A 12,112-nucleotide genomic window follows, 5' to 3' on the forward strand; every position below is an offset into this window, starting at 1 on the left:
GCGCTGCCGCACGCACGCACGCACGCACGCACGCACGCTGGCAGGCGCAGAGTTTCTGAATGATTTGCGCAGTTGCCGCAAGAAGCTGCCGTCATATTTGTCAGCAGCAACGCTGGCAATGAAGGTGTCAAATACATCTGCTCTTTCACAAGGTGGAATCCAGGGTGCACACGTGATGAGACTCGCACGCTGCCGACTGCACCAAGAAGGCACACTTGGAAGTGCGCTGCACACCAGGTGACTAGAGTTGCCATCGTACAGCCTGCATCGAGCCACAAAGCAAAGTGTTGAGAAAAGACTGAGGAAATGACACAGCAATAGCTCAGCTTGTGATGCAGAGTCAGAAAGGGCCCACGGTGCAGGGCGAAGCTGGCGGCTAAGTGTATGCCTACAGCTTTGCCATGAAGCTGTAGATGAAGCAGTCAAGGGCTGAACGGGCCAGGGTGAAAATCCGCTGCGTGCGTGCGTGCCTGCGTATTTGAAGGATTGGCATCGAGCGCTCAGTCGGTCCGGCAGAAGGCACGAGGAGTAAAGACACCAAAGTCGTCCTTAGGTCACGGCTTGAATGACTTCAAGAACGTTTGCGCGCCCGTCGAAAAGTAAGCAAAAGTTTCAGTGACAGCGGCACTCCTAACGGGACGACTAGTTTATCAGTGAACGCGCCGCTACGAAGGCAGAGGAGCCGTCTTTGCCTGTGGGAAAAGAGCCTCCAGACGGCTGCGATGTTTGTGCAGTTGCACGCGCGGGCCAGCGGCAGTGGCATTGAGCAGCGACACCAGCGAAAGCTGAGCCCTCAGCTGCAAGCAAAGGAAGATTGCTAACGCTGAGACAGGCTTCTCGCCTGCCTCCTCACACTCGTGCTGACTGACTGCTGTTTTCCTCTGGGCTCGCCTCGCTTTGAAGGTGCAAATGCAGCCGCTTGGCTGACGATTACGCGTCGAATGCCATTTCCCCTCGCGCTGACGGCACGAGCGCGGCCGCTGGCTCCTTTCGATTGAATGGCAAAATGACTGCGTTGAAGCAGCAGGCCGATCCGATGAAGAATTTCTCTGCACTTTCGTGAGCATCTGGGAGCCAGGGTGCGAGGAGATGTTGGGCAGCAAGAAAGCAGGCGCAGCCATGGGCGTGGGGGAATTAGCTCAAGTGGTAGAGCGCTTGCTTCGCATGTGAGAGGCAGTGGGATCGATGCCCACATTCTCCACTTTGATTTTTAACCTTTGGGCCAGATCTTCGTGCCCAGCATTCCTGCCGCAAAGTTCACACGTCCCCAGGCTTGGTCCGCACGCTGCCGTCCGCACAGAGTCTGAATGACTTGCAGAGCTTTTGCATGCAAGCTGCCTTCATATCTGTCAGCAGTAAAGAGGGCAATGAGAGGTGAATGGAAGAAAAGAAGGTGGAAAAATAGCCCTGCCCTCTCTGAGGATTGAACTCAGGACCTTCAGATTAGGAGACTGACGCGCTGCCTACTGCGCTAAGAAGGCACAGGCTGGCGTGCCCTCTACACTGCATGAGTAGATTTGCCATGGTCAGGCTCCACGCGGTCACAATGCAAAGAGTTCACGCAAGATTGGGGCAGATTAGAGAACAATATGGCAGCTTGTGATAGGAAGACAGACACGTTATCCGTCACGACGTCGGCCCAAGCTGCAGCTTGACGCAGGCGGGCCGCAGCACAGCCAAGGCTTTGGCATCAAGACGTAGATGAAGCGCTCGAGGGCTAAAGGGCGCACTGTCACAATCAGCAAAGATTGTGGCTTTCAATGGATTTCAAAGATGTCGATGAAATGGAAAAACTACGGTGTGGAAAGAGCAGGCCGATCCGACGAAGAGGTCCTCTGCACTTTCTCCAGCGTCTTGGAGACGGACTGAGGAGATCCTGAGCGGCAAGAAAGCTGGTGCCACTGACAGCTTGGGGGAATTAGCTCAAATGGTAGAGCGCTCGCTTAGCATGCGAGAGGTAGTGGGATCGATGCCCACATACTCCACTTTGGTTCTTACCTTGGGGCCAAAGCTTCTTGGAGACCGGGCCTGACGGAAGCGTGGACAGCAAGTAAGCTGAGGCCAGAATTGGCACGGGGAATTAGCTCAAATGGTAGAGCGCTCGCTTTGCATGCGAGAGGTAGTGGGATCGATGCCCACATTCTCCAATTTGATTTTATCTTTGGCCCAAAGTTTCAGGCCCGTCCGTCACGTCATTCACTTTACGCATCTCCAGGCTTTCTCCACGCGCTGCCGCACGCACGCACGCACGCACGCACGCACGCTGGCAGGCGCAGAGTTTCTGAATGATTTGCGCAGTTGCCGCAAGAAGCTGCCGTCATATTTGTCAGCAGCAACGCTGGCAATGAAGGTGTCAAATACATCTGCTCTTTCACAAGGTGGAATCCAGGGTGCACACGTGATGAGACTCGCACGCTGCCGACTGCACCAAGAAGGCACACTTGGAAGTGCGCTGCACACCAGGTGACTAGAGTTGCCATCGTACAGCCTGCATCGAGCCACAAAGCAAAGTGTTGAGAAAAGACTGAGGAAATGACACAGCAATAGCTCAGCTTGTGATGCAGAGTCAGAAAGGGCCCACGGTGCAGGGCGAAGCTGGCGGCTAAGTGTATGCCTACAGCTTTGCCATGAAGCTGTAGATGAAGCAGTCAAGGGCTGAACGGGCCAGGGTGAAAATCCGCTGCGTGCGTGCGTGCCTGCGTATTTGAAGGATTGGCATCGAGCGCTCAGTCGGTCCGGCAGAAGGCACGAGGAGTAAAGACACCAAAGTCGTCCTTAGGTCACGGCTTGAATGACTTCAAGAACGTTTGCGCGCCCGTCGAAAAGTAAGCAAAAGTTTCAGTGACAGCGGCACTCCTAACGGGACGACTAGTTTATCAGTGAACGCGCCGCTACGAAGGCAGAGGAGCCGTCTTTGCCTGTGGGAAAAGAGCCTCCAGACGGCTGCGATGTTTGTGCAGTTGCACGCGCGGGCCAGCGGCAGTGGCATTGAGCAGCGACACCAGCGAAAGCTGAGCCCTCAGCTGCAAGCAAAGGAAGATTGCTAACGCTGAGACAGGCTTCTCGCCTGCCTCCTCACACTCGTGCTGACTGACTGCTGTTTTCCTCTGGGCTCGCCTCGCTTTGAAGGTGCAAATGCAGCCGCTTGGCTGACGATTACGCGTCGAATGCCATTTCCCCTCGCGCTGACGGCACGAGCGCGGCCGCTGGCTCCTTTCGATTGAATGGCAAAATGACTGCGTTGAAGCAGCAGGCCGATCCGATGAAGAATTTCTCTGCACTTTCGTGAGCATCTGGGAGCCAGGGTGCGAGGAGATGTTGGGCAGCAAGAAAGCAGGTGCAGCTATGGGCGTGGGGGAGTTAGCTCAAGTGGTAGAGCGCTCGCTTCGCATGTGAGAGGCAGTGGGATCGATGCCCACATTCTCCACTTTGATTTTTAACCTTTGGGCCAAATCTTCGTGCCCAGCATTCCTGCCGCAAAGTTCACACGTCCCCAGGCTTGGTCCGCACGCTGCCGTCCGCACAGAGTCTGAATGACTTGCAGAGCTTTTGCATGCAAGCTGCCTTCATATCTGTCAGCAGTAAAGAGGGCAATGAGAGGTGAATGGAAGAAAAGAAGGTGGAAAAATAGCCCTGCCCTCTCTGAGGATTGAACTCAGGACCTTCAGATTATGAGACTGACGCGCTGCCTACTGCGCTAAGAAGGCACAGGCTGGCGGGCCCTCTACACTGCATGAGTAGATTTGCCATGGTCAGGCTCCACGCGGTCACAATGCAAAGAGTTCACGCAAGATTGGGGCAGATTAGAGAACAATATGGCAGCTTGTGATAGGAAGACAGACACGTTATCCGTCACGACGTCGGCCCAAGCTGCAGCTTGACGCAGGCGGGCCGCAGCACAGCCAAAACTTTGGCATCAAGACGTAGATGAAGCGCTCGAGGGCTAAAGGGCGCACTGTCACAATCAGCAAAGATTGTGGCTTTCAATGGATTTCAAAGATGTCGATGAAATGGAAAAACTACGGTGTGGAAAGAGCAGGCCGATCCGACGAAGAGGTCCTCTGCACTTTCTCCAGCGTCTTGGAGACGGACTGAGGAGATCCTGAGCGGCAAGAAAGCTGGTGCTACTGACAGCTTGGGGGAATTAGCTCAAATGGTAGAGCGCTCGCTTAGCATGCGAGAGGTGGTGGGATCGATGCCCATATTCTCCACCTTGATTTTTACCTTGGGGCCAAAGCTTCTTGGAGACCGGGCCTGACGGAAGCGTGGACAGCAAGTAAGCTGAGGCCAGAATTGGCACGGGGAATTAGCTCAAATGGTAGAGCGCTCGCTTTGCATGCGAGAGGTAGTGGGATCGATGCCCACATTCTCCAATCTGATTTTATCTTTGGCCCAAAGTTTCAGGCCCGTCCGTCACGTCATTCACTTTACGCATCTCCAGGCTTTCTCCACGCGCTGCCGCACGCACGCACGCACGCTGGCAGGCGCAGAGTTTCTGAATGATTTGCGCAGTTGCCGCAAGAAGCTGCCGTCATATTTGTCAGCAGCAACGCTGGCAATGAAGGTGTCAAATACATCTGCTCTTTCACAAGGTGGAATCCAGGGTGCACACGTGATGAGACTCGCACGCTGCCGACTGCACCAAGAAGGCACACTTGGAAGTGCGCTGCACACCAGGTGACTAGAGTTGCCATCGTACAGCCTGCATCGAGCCACAAAGCAAAGTGTTGAGAAAAGACTGAGGAAATGACACAGCAATAGCTCAGCTTGTGATGCAGAGTCAGAAAGGGCCCACGGTGCAGGGCGAAGCTGGTGGCTAAGTGTATGCCTACAGCTTTGCCATGAAGCTGTAGATGAAGCAGTCAAGGGCTGAACGGGGCAGGGTGAAAATCCGCTGCGTGCGTGCGTGCGTGCGTGCGTATTTGAAGGATTGGCATCGAGCGCTCAGTCGGTCCGGCAGAAGGCACGAGGAGTACAGACACCAAAGTCGTCCTTAGGTCACGGCTTGAATGACTTCAAGAACGTTTGCGCGCCCGTCGAAAAGTAAGCAAAAGTTTCAGTGACAGCGGCACTCCTAACGGGACGACTAGTTTATCAGTGAACGCGCCGCTACGAAGGCAGAGGAGCCGTCTTTGCCTGTGGGAAAAGAGCCTCCAGACGGCTGCGATGTTTGTGCAGTTGCACGCGCGGGCCAGCGGCAGTGGCATTGAGCAGCGACACCAGCGAAAGCTGAGCCCTCAGCTGCAAGCAAAGGAAGATTGCTAACGCTGAGACAGGCTTCTCGCCTGCCTCCTCACACTCGTGCTGACTGACTGCTGTTTTCCTCTGGGCTCGCCTCGCTTTGAAGGTGCAAATGCAGCCGCTTGGCTGACGATTACGCGTCGAATGCCATTTCCCCTCGCGCTGACGGCACGAGCGCGGCCGCTGGCTCCTTTCGATTGAATGGCAAAATGACTGCGTTGAAGCAGCAGGCCGATCCGATGAAGAATTTCTCTGCACTTTCGTGAGCATCTGGGAGCCAGGGTGCGAGGAGATGTTGGGCAGCAAGAAAGCAGGCGCAGCCATGGGCGTGGGGGAATTAGCTCAAGTGGTAGAGCGCTCGCTTCGCATGTGAGAGGCAGTGGGTTCGATGCCCACATTCTCCACTTTGATTTTTAACCTTTGGGCCAGATCTTCGTGCCCAGCATTCCTGCCGCAAAGTTCACACGTCCCCAGGCTTGGTCCGCACGCTGCCGTCCGCACAGAGTCTGAATGACTTGCAGAGCTTTTGCATGCAAGCTGCCTTCATATCTGTCAGCAGTAAAGAGGGCAATGAGAGGTGAATGGAAGAAAAGAAGGTGGAAAAATAGCCCTGCCCTCTCTGAGGATTGAACTCAGGACCTTCAGATTATGAGACTGACGCGCTGCCTACTGCGCTAAGAAGGCACAGGCTGGCGTGCCCTCTACACTGCATGAGTAGATTTGCCATGGTCAGGCTCCACGCGGTCACAATGCAAAGAGTTCACGCAAGATTGGGGCAGATTAGAGAACAATATGGCAGCTTGTGATAGGAAGACAGACACGTTATCCGTCACGACGTCGGCCCAAGCTGCAGCTTGACGCAGGCGGGCCGCAGCACAGCCAAGGCTTTGGCATCAAGACGTAGATGAAGCGCTCGAGGGCTAAAGGGCGCACTGTCACAATCAGCAAAGATTGTGGCTTTCAATGGATTTCAAAGATGTCGATGAAATGGAAAAACTACGGTGTGGAAAGAGCAGGCCGATCCGACGAAGAGGTCCTCTGCACTTTCTCCAGCGTCTTGGAGACGGACTGAGGAGATCCTGAGCGGCAAGAAAGCTGGTGCCACTGACAGCTTGGGGGAATTAGCTCAAATGGTAGAGCGCTCGCTTAGCATGCGAGAGGTAGTGGGATCGATGCCCACATTCTCCACCTTGATTTTTACCTTGGGGCCAAAGCTTCTTGGAGACCGGGCCTGACGGAAGCGTGGACAGCAAGTAAGCTGAGGCCAGAATTGGCACGGGGAATTAGCTCAAATGGTAGAGCGCTCGCTTTGCATGCGAGAGGTAGTGGGATCGATGCCCACATTCTCCAATCTGATTTTATCTTTGGCCCAAAGTTTCAGGCCCGTCCGTCACGTCATTCACTTTACGCATCTCCAGGCTTTCTCCACGCGCTGCTGCACGCACGCACGCTGGCAGGCGCAGAGTTTCTGAATGATTTGCGCAGTTGCCGCAAGAAGCTGCCGTCATATTTGTCAGCAGCAACGCTGGCAATGAAGGTGTCAAATACATCTGCTCTTTCACAAGGTGGAATCCAGGGTGCACACGTGATGAGACTCGCACGCTGCCGACTGCACCAAGAAGGCACACTTGGAAGTGCGCTGCACACCAGGTGACTAGAGTTGCCATCGTACAGCCTGCATCGAGCCACAAAGCAAAGTGTTGAGAAAAGACTGAGGAAATGACACAGCAATAGCTCAGCTTGTGATGCAGAGTCAGAAAGGGCCCACGGTGCAGGGCGAAGCTGGCGGCTAAGTGTATGCCTACAGCTTTGCCATGAAGCTGTAGATGAAGCAGTCAAGGGCTGAACGGGGCAGGGTGAAAATCCGCTGCGTGCGTGCGTGCCTGCGTATTTCAAGGATTGGCATCGAGCGCTCAGTCGGTCCGGCAGAAGGCACGAGGAGTACAGACACCAAAGTCGTCCTTAGGTCACGGCTTGAATAACTTCAAGAACGTTTGCGCGCCCGTCGAAAAGTAAGCAAAAGTTTCAGTGACAGCGGCACTCCTAACGGGACGACTAGTTTATCAGTGAACGCGCCGCTACGAAGGCAGAGGAGCCGTCTTTGCCTGTGGGAAAAGAGCCTCCAGACGGCTGCGATGTTTGTGCAGTTGCACGCGCGGGCCAGCGGCAGTGGCATTGAGCAGCGACACCAGCGAAAGCTGAGCCCTCAGCTGCAAGCAAAGGAAGATTGCTAACGCTGAGACAGGCTTCTCGCCTGCCTCCTCACACTCGTGCTGACTGACTGCTGTTTTCCTCTGGGCTCGCCTCGCTTTGAAGGTGCAAATGCAGCCGCTTGGCTGACGATTACGCGTCGAATGCCATTTCCCCTCGCGCTGACGGCACGAGCGCGGCCGCTGGCTCCTTTCGATTGAATGGCAAAATGACTGCGTTGAAGCAGCAGGCCGATCCGATGAAGAATTTCTCTGCACTTTCGTGAGCATCTGGGAGCCAGGGTGCGAGGAGATGTTGGGCAGCAAGAAAGCAGGTACAGCTATGGGCGTGGGGGAATTAGCTCAAGTGGTAGAGCGCTTGCTTCGCATGTGAGAGGCAGTGGGATCGATGCCCACATTCTCCACTTTGATTTTTAACCTTTGGGCCAAATCTTCGTGCCCAGCATTCCTGCCGCAAAGTTCACACGTCCCCAGGCTTGGTCCGCACGCTGCCGTCCGCACAGAGTCTGAATGACTTGCAGAGCTTTTGCATGCAAGCTGCCTTCATATCTGTCAGCAGTAAAGAGGGCAATGAGAGGTGAATGGAAGAAAAGAAGGTGGAAAAATAGCCCTGCCCTCTCTGAGGATTGAACTCAGGACCTTCAGATTATGAGACTGACGCGCTGCCTACTGCGCTAAGAAGGCACAGGCTGGCGTGCCCTCTACACTGCATGAGTAGATTTGCCATGGTCAGGCTCCACGCGGTCACAATGCAAAGAGTTCACGCAAGATTGGGGCAGATTAGAGAACAATATGGCAGCTTGTGATAGGAAGACAGACACGTTATCCGTCACGACGTCGGCCCAAGCTGCAGCTTGACGCAGGCGGGCCGCAGCACAGCCAAGGCTTTGGCATCAAGACGTAGATGAAGCGCTCGAGGGCTAAAGGGCGCACTGTCACAATCAGCAAAGATTGTGGCTTTCAATGGATTTCAAAGATGTCGATGAAATGGAAAAACTACGGTGTGGAAAGAGCAGGCCGATCCGACGAAGAGGTCCTCTGCACTTTCTCCAGCGTCTTGGAGACGGACTGAGGAGATCCTGAGCGGCAAGAAAGCTGGTGCCACTGACAGCTTGGGGGAATTAGCTCAAATGGTAGAGCGCTTGCTTAGCATGCGAGAGGTAGTGGGATCGATGCCCACATTCTCCACCTTGATTTTTACCTTGGGGCCAAAGCTTCTTGGAGACCGGGCCTGACGGAAGCGTGGACAGCAAGTAAGCTGAGGCCAGAATTGGCACGGGGAATTAGCTCAAATGGTAGAGCGTTCGCTTTGCATGCGAGAGGTAGTGGGATCGATGCCCACATTCTCCAATCTGATTTTATCTTTGGCCCAAAGTTTCAGGCCCGTCCGTCACGTCATTCACTTTACGCATCTCCAGGCTTTCTCCACGCGCTGCCGCACGCACGCACGCACGCACGCTGGCAGGCGCAGAGTTTCTGAATGATTTGCGCAGTTGCCGCAAGAAGCTGCCGTCATATTTGTCAGCAGCAACGCTGGCAATGAAGGTGTCAAATACATCTGCTCTTTCACAAGGTGGAATCCAGGGTGCACACGTGATGAGACTCGCACGCTGCCGACTGCACCAAGAAGGCACACTTGGAAGTGCGCTGCACACCAGGTGACTAGAGTTGCCATCGTACAGCCTGCATCGAGCCACAAAGCAAAGTGTTGAGAAAAGACTGAGGAAATGACACAGCAATAGCTCAGCTTGTGATGCAGAGTCAGAAAGGGCCCACGGTGCAGGGCGAAGCTGGCGGCTAAGTGTATGCCTACAGCTTTGCCATGAAGCTGTAGATGAAGCAGTCAAGGGCTGAACGGGGCAGGGTGAAAATCCGCTGCGTGCGTGCGTGCCTGCGTATTTCAAGGATTGGCATCGAGCGCTCAGTCGGTCCGGCAGAAGGCACGAGGAGTACAGACACCAAAGTCGTCCTTAGGTCACGGCTTGAATGACTTCAAGAACGTTTGCGCGCCCGTCGAAAAGTAAGCAAAAGTTTCAGTGACAGCGGCACTCCTAACGGGACGACTAGTTTATCAGTGAACGCGCCGCTACGAAGGCAGAGGAGCCGTCTTTGCCTGTGGGAAAAGAGCCTCCAGACGGCTGCGATGTTTGTGCAGTTGCACGCGCGGGCCAGCGGCAGTGGCATTGAGCAGCGACACCAGCGAAAGCTGAGCCCTCAGCTGCAAGCAAAGGAAGATTGCTAACGCTGAGACAGGCTTGTCGCCTGCCTCCTCACACTCGTGCTGACTGACTGCTGTTTTCCTCTGGGCTCGCCTCGCTTTGAAGGTGCAAATGCAGCCGCTTGGCTGACGATTACGCGTCGAATGCCATTTCCCCTCGCGCTGACGGCACGAGCGCGGCCGCTGGCTCCTTTCGATTGAATGGCAAAATGACTGCGTTGAAGCAGCAGGCCGATCCGATGAAGAATTTCTCTGCACTTTCGTGAGCATCTGGGAGCCAGGGTGCGAGGAGATGTTGGGCAGCAAGAAAGCAGGCGCAGCCGTGGGCGTGGGGGAATTAGCTCAAGTGGTAGAGCGCTCACTTCGCATGTGAGAGGCAGTGGGATCGATGCCCACATTCTCCACTTTGATTTTTAACCTTTGGGCCAGATCTTCGTGCCCAGCATTCCTGCCGCAAAGTTCACACGTCCCCAGACTTGGTCCGCACGCTGCCGTCCGCACAGAGTCTGAATGACTTGCAGAGCTTTAGCATGCAAGCTGCCTTCATATCTGTCAGCAGTAAAGAGGGCAATGAGAGGTGAATGGAAGAAAAGAAGGTGGAAAAATAGCCCTGCCCTCTCTGAGGATTGAACTCAGGACCTTCAGATTATGAGACTGACGCGCTGCCTACTGCGCTAAGAAGGCACAGGCTGGCGTGCCCTCTACACTGCATGAGTAGATTTGCCATGGTCAGGCTCCACGCGGTCACAATGCAAAGAGTTCACGCAAGATTGGGGCAGATTAGAGAACAATATGGCAGCTTGTGATAGGAAGACAGACAGGTTATCCGTCACGACGTCGGCCCAAGCTGCAGCTTGACGCAGGCGGGCCGCAGCACAGCCAAAGCTTTGGCATCAAGACGTAGATGAAGCGCTCGAGGGCTAAAGGGCGCACTGTCACAATCAGCAAAGATTGTGGCTTTCAATGGATTTCAAAGATGTCGATGAAATGGAAAAACTACGGTGTGGAAAGAGCAGGCCGATCCGACGAAGAGGTCCTCTGCACTTTCTCCAGCGTCTTGGAGACGGACTGAGGAGATCCTGAGCGGCAAGAAAGCTGGTGCCGCTGACAGCTTGGGGGAATTAGCTCAAATGGTAGAGCGCTCGCTTAGCATGCGAGAGGTAGTGGGATCGATGCCCACATACTCCACTTTGATTCTTACCTTGGGGCCAAAGCTTCTTGGAGACCGGGCCTGACGGAAGCGTGGACAGCAAGTAAGCTGAGGCCAGAATTGGCACGGGGAATTAGCTCAAATGGTAGAGCGCTCGCTTTGCTTGCGAGAGGTAGTGGGATCGATGCCCACATTCTCCAATCTGATTTTATCTTTGGCCCAAAGTTTCAGGCCCGTCCGTCACGTCATTCACTTTACGCATCTCCAGGCTTTCTCCACGCGCTGCCGCACGCACGCACGCACGCTGGCAGGCGCAGAGTTTCTGAATGATTTGCGCAGTTGCCGCAAGAAGCTGCCGTCATATTTGTCAGCAGCAACGCTGGCAATGAAGGTGTCAAATACATCTGCTCTTTCACAAGGTGGAATCCAGGGTGCACACGTGATGAGACTCGCACGCTGCCGACTGCACCAAGAAGGCACACTTGGAAGTGCGCTGCACACCAGGTGACTAGAGTTGCCATCGTACAGCCTGCATCGAGCCACAAAGCAAAGTGTTGAGAAAAGACTGAGGAAATGACACAGCAATAGCTCAGCTTGTGATGCAGAGTCAGAAAGGGCCCACGGTGCAGGGCGAAGCTGGCGGCTAAGTGTATGCCTACAGCTTTGCCATGAAGCTGTAGATGAAGCAGTCAAGGGCTGAACGGGGCAGGGTGAAAATCCGCTGCGTGCGTGCGTGCGTGCGTATTTCAAGGATTGGCATCGAGCGCTCAGTCGGTCCGGCAGAAGGCACGAGGAGTACAGACACCAAAGTCGTCCTTAGGTCACGGCTTGAATGACTTCAAGAACGTTTGCGCGCCCGTCGAAAAGTAAGCAAAAGTTTCAGTGACAGCGGCACTCCTAACGGGACGACTAGTTTATCAGTGAACGCGCCGCTACGAAGGCAGAGGAGCCGTCTTTGCCTGTGGGAAAAGAGCCTCCAGACGGCTGCGATGTTTGTGCAGTTGCACGCGCAGGCCAGCGGCAGTGGCATTGAGCAGCGACACCAGCGAAAGCTGAGCCCTCAGCTACAAGCAAAGGAAGATTGCTAACGCTGAGACAGGCTTCTCGCCTGCCTCCTCACACTCGTGCTGACTGACTGCTGTTTTCCTCTGGGCTCGCCTCGCTTTGAAGGTGCAAATGCAGCCGCTTGGCTGACGATTACGCGTCGAATGCCATTTCCCCTCGCGCTGACGGCACGAGCGCGGCCGCTGGCTCCTTTCGATTGAATGGCAAAATGACTGCGTTGAAGCAGCA

At 54.8% G+C, this 12,112-nt stretch overlaps 13 non-coding genes across 13 annotated transcripts; 8 read left to right on the plus strand and 5 right to left on the minus strand.

Moving 5' to 3' along the window:
- Nucleotides 1–1,408: 1,408 nt before the first annotated feature.
- Nucleotides 1,409–1,481, minus strand: trnar-ccu (transfer RNA arginine (anticodon CCU)). The gene has a single exon. It is a non-coding gene; the product is annotated as a tRNA-Arg (tRNA).
- A 593-nt stretch (nt 1,482–2,074) lies between these two features.
- On the plus strand, nt 2,075–2,147 carry trnaa-ugc (transfer RNA alanine (anticodon UGC)). The gene has a single exon. It is a non-coding gene; the product is annotated as a tRNA-Ala (tRNA).
- A 1,207-nt stretch (nt 2,148–3,354) lies between these two features.
- On the plus strand, nt 3,355–3,427 carry trnaa-cgc (transfer RNA alanine (anticodon CGC)). Its single transcript has one exon. It is a non-coding gene; the product is annotated as a tRNA-Ala (tRNA).
- A 207-nt stretch (nt 3,428–3,634) lies between these two features.
- trnam-cau (transfer RNA methionine (anticodon CAU)) lies at nt 3,635–3,707 on the minus strand. The gene has a single exon. It is a non-coding gene; the product is annotated as a tRNA-Met (tRNA).
- A 431-nt stretch (nt 3,708–4,138) lies between these two features.
- On the plus strand, nt 4,139–4,211 carry trnaa-agc (transfer RNA alanine (anticodon AGC)). Its single transcript has one exon. It is a non-coding gene; the product is annotated as a tRNA-Ala (tRNA).
- Nucleotides 4,212–4,300: 89 nt separating this feature from the next.
- Nucleotides 4,301–4,373, plus strand: trnaa-ugc (transfer RNA alanine (anticodon UGC)). Its single transcript has one exon. It is a non-coding gene; the product is annotated as a tRNA-Ala (tRNA).
- A 1,199-nt stretch (nt 4,374–5,572) lies between these two features.
- trnaa-cgc (transfer RNA alanine (anticodon CGC)) lies at nt 5,573–5,645 on the plus strand. Its single transcript has one exon. It is a non-coding gene; the product is annotated as a tRNA-Ala (tRNA).
- A 207-nt stretch (nt 5,646–5,852) lies between these two features.
- trnam-cau (transfer RNA methionine (anticodon CAU)) lies at nt 5,853–5,925 on the minus strand. The gene has a single exon. It is a non-coding gene; the product is annotated as a tRNA-Met (tRNA).
- Nucleotides 5,926–6,356: 431 nt separating this feature from the next.
- trnaa-agc (transfer RNA alanine (anticodon AGC)) lies at nt 6,357–6,429 on the plus strand. The gene has a single exon. It is a non-coding gene; the product is annotated as a tRNA-Ala (tRNA).
- An 89-nt stretch (nt 6,430–6,518) lies between these two features.
- Nucleotides 6,519–6,591, plus strand: trnaa-ugc (transfer RNA alanine (anticodon UGC)). Its single transcript has one exon. It is a non-coding gene; the product is annotated as a tRNA-Ala (tRNA).
- A 1,471-nt stretch (nt 6,592–8,062) lies between these two features.
- trnam-cau (transfer RNA methionine (anticodon CAU)) lies at nt 8,063–8,135 on the minus strand. Its single transcript has one exon. It is a non-coding gene; the product is annotated as a tRNA-Met (tRNA).
- Nucleotides 8,136–8,728: 593 nt separating this feature from the next.
- Nucleotides 8,729–8,801, plus strand: trnaa-ugc (transfer RNA alanine (anticodon UGC)). The gene has a single exon. It is a non-coding gene; the product is annotated as a tRNA-Ala (tRNA).
- Nucleotides 8,802–10,280: 1,479 nt separating this feature from the next.
- Nucleotides 10,281–10,353, minus strand: trnam-cau (transfer RNA methionine (anticodon CAU)). The gene has a single exon. It is a non-coding gene; the product is annotated as a tRNA-Met (tRNA).
- Between the last annotated feature and the right edge of the window lie 1,759 nt (nt 10,354–12,112).

This window comes from Carcharhinus amblyrhynchos, chromosome 8 (genome assembly GCF_965287045.1).
Source record: "Carcharhinus amblyrhynchos chromosome 8, sCarAmb.v2.hapA, whole genome shotgun sequence".
In the NCBI taxonomy this organism is placed as follows: domain Eukaryota; kingdom Metazoa; phylum Chordata; class Chondrichthyes; order Carcharhiniformes; family Carcharhinidae; genus Carcharhinus; species Carcharhinus amblyrhynchos.